The 10,146-nt window shown below is 31.7% G+C and overlaps 1 long non-coding RNA gene across 2 annotated transcripts; it reads right to left on the reverse strand.

The window, feature by feature from the left end:
* Positions 1-2,112: 2,112 nt before the first annotated feature.
* LOC107879707 lies at positions 2,113-8,664 on the reverse strand. Of its 2 annotated transcripts, none has more exons than XR_001677080.2 (7): positions 8,501-8,664; positions 7,892-7,982; positions 5,345-5,424; positions 3,579-4,743; positions 3,344-3,446; positions 3,007-3,086; positions 2,113-2,274 (listed from the first exon to the last, which is right to left on the reverse strand). It is a non-coding gene; the product is annotated as an uncharacterized LOC107879707 (long non-coding RNA). The 2 variants fall into 2 exon arrangements; XR_001677081.2 differs by having other exon boundaries at positions 7,867-7,982.
* Between the last annotated feature and the right edge of the window lie 1,482 nt (positions 8,665-10,146).

Consider the following 10,146-nt stretch of genomic DNA (forward strand, 5'->3'; position numbering starts at 1 on the left):
TTTCTTAATTAGCTCACATCAATTGCTTTACTGGATCTATCACCATCTCTTGTAATTGGATGTGTCAAAAAAATTTAAAAAATAAAATTTTATGAAATTTTTATAATATTTGAGATAGGATGTAATTAGAGATTAATTAGTAAAGATTTATGTAAGTTTTACTAAGAAGTAGTAAATACTGGAATGTGGTTCTTATGAATACTTGATTATGTATCTCGTGCTATGTACGGGCCTAATCTTTTTTTTTTTTAATTTAATAATTCATCATGATATTTGTCAATTAAGCATCTTATAAACCTTTTAAAATGAAAAAAAAATATAAATATGCTTTTTCTGTTATGAAAAATTAAAGACACATTTTAATATATTATTTTTCTTTTTTATTATGTTTTTTATTTTATTTTCTTTGAGATCTTAGTAATAATATCTCAGTATTCTCAATCACTTTATAATAATACTTATCAAATTTGACACTTTACATGATAAGTTACAGTATATTAATTTTTTTACCCGGTTTATAATATTATTATATATATTTTAATATTTTTATTTTTATTTTTAAAAAGGTAATACACCACTAAATTTAAAAATTGATCAATTGTCCTAAAACACTAGTTGTAACATAATTTCTGAGTAAATTTAAAATATATAGTTATACTCCATTAGTATTTTTAACTGTTTTAAAAATTTTAGTTCTTTAATAATAAAAATTAATTATCTTTCATACTTTTCTCTCGTTTCGTTCCATTTAAAGAATTCTTAATTATATATTCATGTATTTTGAATTTATGCAATATTGAATTTGCAGTGAATCAGAAAAAGTATCAAATTAAGTTTGATCATAGATGAATAAGTATACACCTACATAATGAAAGAAGTATATTCCTACATATATAAAATGACTATATTTTTTTCAAAATTTTCTTCCAAATTATTTTCAAAAAGTGTATTTTTAAAGAGGGAGATCTTTTCATATTGAGAGTATTTTAATATTTTATTATAAAAAAATAACTAGAAATAAAATTTATAATATTTTTTATTGAAGAATTGCCAACTATGCAGCAATTGAAATTTAAAACTTGTTAAAAAGATATTAATCTGAAATAGTAGAATAAATATTAAATTGTAGATTATCTTGAGAATTTTCTTTTGAGTTATATGACTAAGGTGAGAAATAGTGCATATTAAATAAGAAAAAAAGAAGATTGAATGAAAAATGAAGCCCACAAAAGAGAGAGATTTTGGATGATGAATTTATATTGTAAAATTACTATAATACCCTTGGTAGTCCTCCAACTCACTTTTCTATATAAAACTAGATAGGTATGCCCGTGCTTTGCACGGACCCAACGCATAATTTTGTTATGAACCTAATATAGTGATCAAGTTGCATATAAACGTCAATATAAACTAAATTTGCATATTATCTAAAATAAATACATTTCAGTGTACAACACTATCCCTATTATGCATATAGCATAAATCTCAAATGTATGTTTTATACAATCATGGAAATATCATACTATTAGATGCTCAAATGACATTCATATATCATAATTATTACCTATTTACATTGTTACATATATTATTTATAAATTCTACAATAGCATATGCATTTTTTATGTTGTGATCAATCACCTGAGCAGTCACGATTAAATTCCTGTTAAATTAAATTTAATGATCAAATGTTAATATTCTAATAATATGATTTAACGGTATTGTAATAAATTGTAATAACAAAACAACAACAATAAATCAGTATGATTTGACAAATGAGGTTTGGAAGGAGGGTAGAAAGGATTTTTTTTGAATAACCTTTTTATAACCTAACCACAAAAGCCAATCTAGATTAATTCAAACCCACTCATTCAAAAATGAAAATTTTATGCTGAAGCTACTCCTTGAATTGGTTGACTATAGAACCTCTTATGCTGATATATCCTTTCACTGAACCTGAGTCATGTAACATACTTCAGAGTTCAGATGACATATCAAACACAATCCTGCTACTTACAAATTTAAGTGAAAGAAGGCAAAAAAAGGATCATTTTATGTATTGAAAGCCTAAATATGCATAGTGTTGATACATATTTTTGAAGTACAACCAATCTTTCCATTCTATGATGTTGTGACCATATTGTAAGAGAAAAACTAAAGTTTGGAGAATAATGAGTTCAAATCTTTCTCCAGATTGACTTCCAACCAACTAGTGAACATCCACAATTCTTAGACATGCTACCATAGCTCTATTTACACACCTATAAAGTGTAGAACCTGCATGTGGTGATGAAATATGACTCAAAATGAACAATATTTATGAAAAATCTTATGCAAAATGAATTACATAAAATAAAGAAACATAAGTGTGACAAATAAAAACTCACCTATAGTGTGCACAACGAATATTACAAATGTCATACAACCAAGTCTACTTTGAGGCAACAAGCAACTTTTTTTGCTCATTTACAATTGAATTTCAAGGTTCGGTGAGATAGTACATGACCTATTTGGTATGAAATCAGCAATAGAAGCCAAGTTTACAGGACAACAATCCAATACTACCTCCAAAAAGTTGACTTACTAATTATAACCTACCATGATATGAATGAATTTTTGGCTAACTACATATTTTGGAGAATGAAGGTTGAAAAGGGGCCTTTGGTAAAAGATAGAGAAATTAAGTTGTTGAACACAACCAACTTTGTATTTAAAAGTTGAAATTATGAGACTTATACAATTTGAGCTAGCATACAGCGCGTACCTAAAGTTCGTTGTATATAGAATCTTATCTTTCCTTCACAGGCAATGCAAATTTTAAGTCGACTTGGATATGTTGTTTGGAATCTATAAAATAAATGAATGATTTTTATATAATTACCTTAGAAACTGCACAAATTCCTATAGAAATTGCAATCGAAATAAGGGAGGTAAGTGCACGTTTGTTGCTTTTTTGGACATTTTTCTATTGGCTACGCACATACACTATAAGACATCTGAACGTCATACCTTTAAAAATGTCATGATAAGAAGGATCACATATGACAACGATTTCCTTCACCTGAGGCATCTTGGAGAAAGTGTAGAAACTGCAATATTTCAATAAATTGTCATCCACAAAGTCAAATATGTGATTGAACTGGTTGAGTAGATTAAAAAAATTTCTTTCAAACTATAATAAAATATTGTCCTTATAAACTACTTCATTATATTGCTGCAAAAATCCATTGCATATTCAGTAATCTTAGAAGTAAATTAATACAAGCAGTTTAGCAAAATTCTTACTGTAAATTACTTTTCGCAAGTATGGAAAACAGAAATCTAGTCTTTTAAGAAAGGTACTTACTTTATAAGTTGACTATCCAAGCCTTGGTCTATAGAGTTGCCTGGTAATTCTGTTGATTGGAGGTAGCAGGAAGCAGAATTAGCCGAGGTGCGCACAAGCTGGCCTGGACATCACATTTTGTTTTAGGGAAAAAAAGATACTCTATAAGCTGAAGTTCAGATATAAAAGTAATTTTATATGTCATTTTTTATAGTCCTACATACAACTACAAAATCAAAATCCAAACTTTTCTTACCTCTCGAAATGGCTACACCTCCCCTTCCTGGAAATGGTCCCGCTAATTGCACAACATCCAGAGAAAATTAATCAGGTTACCCTTGAAAGTCTAAGTACATCATACTCAGGATGAGGACATAAAGGTCATTTGAAGTTAGATCAGATAATGGAATTGGCCCTATAGAACTATGGAAAAGGACTATAAAGATAACATCTTAACTTATAAGCCAAGTAAACTTCTAATGGGAATATATAAAAAATTGTTTCTTGGCTTGGCTTCCACATTGTTCGAGCACCGGATTCTCATTGAGAGATTCTTGTACTACTGGAGAGCTTGAAAGCCTAAACTAGAAGTCTTATATGGCGTTGGAAGAAAATTGCGTTAATTTTTTGTCTTGGGCTGCTCATACTTTACATACATAGGTAAGAACTCCACCATACCACTTGAACACTAAACAATTAATGCTCTATTAAGAAATATAGTATTCATTCTATTCCATTTTATGTAAATTCCAAAAGGATTCTTTAGCAACCTTAGATAGGCCTGCTCATTGTCGTACCTCAAAAAGGTGCCTCTTATCAAGAAGCCAAACACAACGTTTGGATAAACAGTGTGGCCCTCTTGGGCTTCGGCAGAGTACAACTTCCAAGCTAAGCCCGGCGGCTGAATCGATCTAATGTAAGAGATCGTAGTCTGTAAAGTCCTGGGTAAACCAGTAACTTCTTATACCTATCGTTTGAACCATTTTATCGATCACTGCTTAAAGACAGAGAAACAATGGAAATATAGTAAACCAAACATCATACCTGAGAAGCTAGTGTTCTTGTTGTTAACCTGCCTAGTTGTCTTGCAGAAAACATAGTACTACGAACATTATAAGAATTCTACCATGACTTGAAAAGTTAAGATAGTTGAGTACAGCATGATAAATAATAAACCTTAAATTCACATTGAACTTTTTTTAACATACAACATCTCTGCTTATAAGAACTTGATTTACCTGGCCTGCCTCTAAATATTCTGCAAAATTCATACTTTTTGTGATTACAATAGAATCAAAAGATGCTAGTGATAAACTACCATTGATCCTAGGAACTGATGGCTGATAGTCCAAGGATGCTCTGATTTAGCAATTTCTCAAGGAGCTACCAGAAACTGAGCTTTCAACAGACTGATAATGCTCCTATGAAATACAATAGTGATAATCAAGATACCATTTTTGTCGCCTGTTTAATGTATAAAGAAAATATCAAGAAGACATTGAATGCCAATGAAGCAAAATGTTATCTTTGCAGCAGCAAATTCTTGGCAGTACATTCTTATCACACGAGATACCAGATGCGAGACAGTTTTTATTTCTATTCAAAAGCCCTTTCTTATTCTCCTAATTCTTGGTTGAAATTTGTAAAGAAAATACTTTCTCAAGAAAATATAAGCACTCTAAATATCCCAGAAGAAGCTTGACCAAACAAAGTATATATATTTTATCATAGAACATAAAAAAAAGATAGAAAAGACCATTATTCACCATCTGCCAAAATAAGTCAAATTCTAACTCTCAGAAGACTTGCATAATTGCCTATCCCTTTACATAAGAATGCTTAACTTGGAAAATCAAATGCAAACATGAGGTACAAATAAAAGAAAAGGAAGATGAGATGCAAGGAAGGGAATAACTACAGAACTACAAGGATCAACTGAAGATTATTTAAAGCAGTAGACATCTGAGGTCAAACTACGTTTTTCAATTAGCAATAGGAAAATGACATCCGGGCAAAGCTTACTTTTTCGGCGTAGCTTTTTCATCTGATTTGTATGTCCAATCAATCCCTTTAAGTGCAGCCTTCTTGAGAAGATCACCCACCTATAAGAAACAGGACGTTGGCAACCAAAGAAAGGCATAAAAATTTCAATGATAAAGCTTAAAGCCACATTTATAGCATCAAATAAGGTATATTGTTTATCTAGTGCTGTGATGATAGGCGAAATTACGCGCCTATATCAATATATTTTGCCCATATTTTAGCCTAGTTTCGAGAACTAATTATCTATTTCGTACACTTTTAGTCCTTTTTCCTGTAAATGAGCTAACAAATGTGATTAGGAAAGTTTCAGGTATAAATGATGCAAAATACAGCAATTTATGGCTTACTTGACGCAAAAGAAAGCTCACAAACGAGATGGAAAGGAGCTGGACGCATAAAGGACTAAATCTGCTGCATGGAAAATCTGTCCCGGGCTAAAACAGCATTTCTGAAGACTTTGGGACTTACAGACACAAAGCTGGATTTTTGCCATAATACATTAACCTAGTGCAATTAGGTTATGTGTTTCATCATTCTATTTGGATTATAATTTTGTAACCTTACCCTAGTACAATTGGGTCAAGGATTTCATTAGTATATTAGGATTTGGTTATTTATTTTATTAGTTTAGTAGGAGTAGGATAGGAGTATTATAAATACCCTATCATGTTAGAGATTTTAAAAGAAAGGGAGACATTCTGACAATTCATTCATCTCCTTACAATTAAGACATCTTCCTACAACCCATTCTCAATTCTTCATTCTTCTACTCTTAAATTCCACAACAAGAGAATCGTTACTTGCTACGGAATCACTAAAACCACACGCCAAACACCTACTATTCACGCCATCCACCATGCAAAGCGTGATATCCTTCGCATTCATGGGTAACTAAATCTCTTAGTTGGGGTTATGGAAGCCGAATGAGTTACTATCTATAGCTATGAGTTTGTGAGTTCAAGACAAGTATATTGCTTATATCATTATTCTCTTCATCTTAAATCTACATTCTTTGCGGTTCAAACACAAGAACACGCCATTCTAACATCTAACCTGTTCGAGAGAAAGGTTATTTGTCTAGAAAAGAAGACGCATAGACCAACGCCAGTCTAACATCTGACTTGTTCGAGAGAAAAGTTCTTTGTCTGGAAAAGAGATAATGTCAAGGTAGTAGGACACCCTTTCCTATTAAAAAGCTAGTGCCGTACCTGGACTAACTTCTTGGAGAATTCGTACCGTTAGTCACGCTTTAAGCTCGAGAGAGTTAAAGTGAAATAGTCCTTGTTTAGGTCGAGAGACGCTTGGATTTACCATCGACTACAATTCTCTATAAGCAATTACATGTCAAGACTCTACACACTCATAGCCAATAGAGACGTATACCTCAGAAGGTGGACATAACCCCAACGCCTCAATTCTCATTGTTTACAACACACGTGACAATCTCTCTTTATTTTGCTATTTTCAGTTCTTACATTCTTGTTTTGGTTACATACTACAATCCCCCCTTTCCTACGAGACTTGCACTAAAAGTCTAGTAATTTCTCTTGCTTGTTGGCCAAGCTATTCTCTGTGGGATCGATACCCAACCCAGGTTGGGTTCTATATTTGCTAACGACCGCTTTACACTCCCACGAGAGCTGTAGATTGAGCGTTATCATGCTGCAACAATACAAGAAACAACTGGTCAACACAATAGCGATGGTCATTAAAATGAGGCTATTTCTAATGCAAATGTTGAAGGCATTAAACCAAATAAAACCCCAGAACCAAACAAATGAAATATTATTTTACTTTTCCTTCGTTTTGATAAGTTGACGTAAAAGGTGTTTGCATTGTCTTATTTCAAGTTCTTTTGGCTTTTAAGCTTTTTTTTCTACTTTTTATGGTTTTGGGGGAAGATAATAAATGCTTTTAAGCACGTATTTTAGACCAAAAAAATATAAAAATAAGCTAAAAGTCTAAAGTGGGATATTCCCAATGCATGGCTTTTAACATTTAGCTTGCAAGTTATTTTTAAAAAGTCAATCCAAACACCCTCATAATAGCATTTAAAACCTACGGGAAGAGCACAAGTTATACATATTAGTGAATATGTTAGTGTGTTATCAAAAGATACAACATAGTTTTTCCTAAACAAATAGTTATGGTATGAGAAATTCAGAAGAAAATTAATTCAAGATTGTCCTGAATTTGAGTATCAAAGAAAATGTCTGCAGCCCACAGAACCATTTCACGTGTTCAGAAACGATGCTAAGAGAATGAGAATCCTTATGATCCGAAGGTAAGAGAGTGAGAATCCTTATGATCGGAAGGTAATCCTGTCGGAATGCAACTCGAGTTCTGCAGCTACAATATTTGATTTCATTGCGTTGATATAAAACTCGTCCACTCATTGTATCAACTTTGTTGAATCAAGAACCAACTCCTAATATATACATTTCACCTATCACGCTCTAAGATTATTGATAAAATTCATGCGAAAGGAAGAAAAAAAGTACCAGTAATCAGAGCAAGAAAAATCACCTCCCAAGGAAAGCCTACTGCTGCAATTTTAGCTACACCTTTGCTCTTCAACACTCCAAATAACAGGTTTTGCATCTTCGAACTATTGATCCTACAGTAACAAAAATACATTAGCTATAAGTGTGAATATGTTAGGACACCAGAATCATGAGCGAATAAGTCAAAATATAAAAGCCACTTAAACTCAGTTGAACTCCGCAAACTAAAGCCGAAAGAAATTGATTAATGCATAGTCTATTTCTTTGAGAAATTTTTTCATACATGTAGATGTCACAGCAGCCACTAAATTTTTAGTGGAGTAAATCGATATTATCAAGTGAATACATAAATATACAGGATGAAATCAATTCAAAGAGATAGCTGAAACAAAATATCATTGCCTAAATTTTACACAATTCCAAAGTAACTGTAGAATATAAAAAATCAATTTCAGTAGCTATTAGTTTGAGAAGATGAAAATGGATTCATCGCCAAGAAGAAAGCAACAACATCTGATTACCAAAAATCAAAGACAATCAGGAAAAAAGGAAAATATATGAAAACTAACATGAATTAAAGATGGAAATAACTAATTGATGAAAAATCATGAGGCATTGAAGGAATTATTACTTCATCAATTGAAGAACGCGGAGAAACACAAAAATGGATGATCATAAAGAAAAATAAGCGAGAGTTATATCAAAGAGAGATAAGGATAGAGTGCAGATTAAAAGTAAAACTGAAGTATAGCATAACTAATGTGATTTGGGAACGGTGGAATCTAGATCATGTAGTATTACAATGGAGTATTCTAGAGTATTATGAAGATAGAATTTTGGAGTATTCTAGAGTTATTATGAAGATAGGATTTTTGTAAGTGTGAAATTACAAAACTACCCTTGGGCGTCTTCACCCACATTTCTATATAGTAGTAAAATAAAATAAATAATATAAATATAAATAATAATATAATATAAAAATAAAAATTACCAGGACAACTATCATCGAAGAAGGGCTTACTTTGGAGGAATTGACATAATGGTACAACTTTGGCATAAAATTAACAAATTTATAGCCAATAATAATTTGAAATTTTAAGCCTAAAAGATATTGGCATAACGTAGCCAAACAAGTAATAACTGTTTTTACTCCATTAAAATAGAAGGAGTTGCACTTTAATTATAAATTAGTTCCCCTAAATTATAGAAGCATATTTTATTGTATTCTTAAAATTACGGATTCTATTACAAAACATAAAAAAAATAAGAACAAGAAGAATAGAGAGAGAAGAGAGAGTAATCCTTATTTCTCTTGAGAGATCTCTTGATGGGGTGAATTGTAATGAAGGAAAACCCCTTTATTTATAGGGGAAAACTAACCTTGGGGTTTCTAACTTTTTCATAAACAAACATTCATTATATGTGGTAAAGTAGACATCCACTATATATGGTAAAATAGACATTCATTATATATGGTAATCCCCTTGAATGTCTAATTGATAGATAATGTGCATATATGTTTCCTCATTAAAAACCTTACAAGGAAAATCCAATGGGATAAAACCTCGTATGGGAAAAAGAGTACAACAAGTATTAACTCTCCCTAATGAGAACATCATTGAACCTTTGCATTCCGATCTTGTGCACCATCTTCATGAAAGTTGCAGTTGAAAGAGATTTGGTGGATAAATCAGCCACATTGTCACTTGAACGAATCTATTGCACGTTAATATCACCATTCTTTTGGAGCTCATGTGTATAGAAAAGCTTTGGCAAAATATGCTTTGTTCTATCTCCTTTTATGATCCTCCCTTAAGTTGTGCTATGAATGTTGCATTATCGTCATATAAAATGGTGGGTACTTTGTCACATTTCAAACCATATTTTTCTTGAATGAGATGTATTATGGACTTCAACCACACTCATTCTCGGCTTGGTTCATGAATAGATATTATCTAAGCATGGTTCGATTAAGTGACTAGATAGACTACTTTATATATCTCCAAAATATGACAGTATCCCCATATGTGAACATAAAACTTATTTGAGATCGAGCTTTATACGGGTCACATAAGCACGCAACATCAGCATAAACAATAATATCGAGACTAAAATATTTAGAAAATAAGATGATGTGTTTGATCACATTTCGATGTCTCTTAGTAGGAGCAGAATTATACCTTGCTAACAAATTAATCGAAAAAGGTTATATCAGGCCTTGTCGTATTTGCAAGATGCATTAGTACATCAATTGTACTAAGATATGGTACTTCATAA

The sequence above is a fragment of the Capsicum annuum genome, chromosome 8 (genome assembly GCF_002878395.1).
Source record: "Capsicum annuum cultivar UCD-10X-F1 chromosome 8, UCD10Xv1.1, whole genome shotgun sequence".
Taxonomy (NCBI): Eukaryota; Viridiplantae; Streptophyta; class Magnoliopsida; order Solanales; family Solanaceae; genus Capsicum; species Capsicum annuum.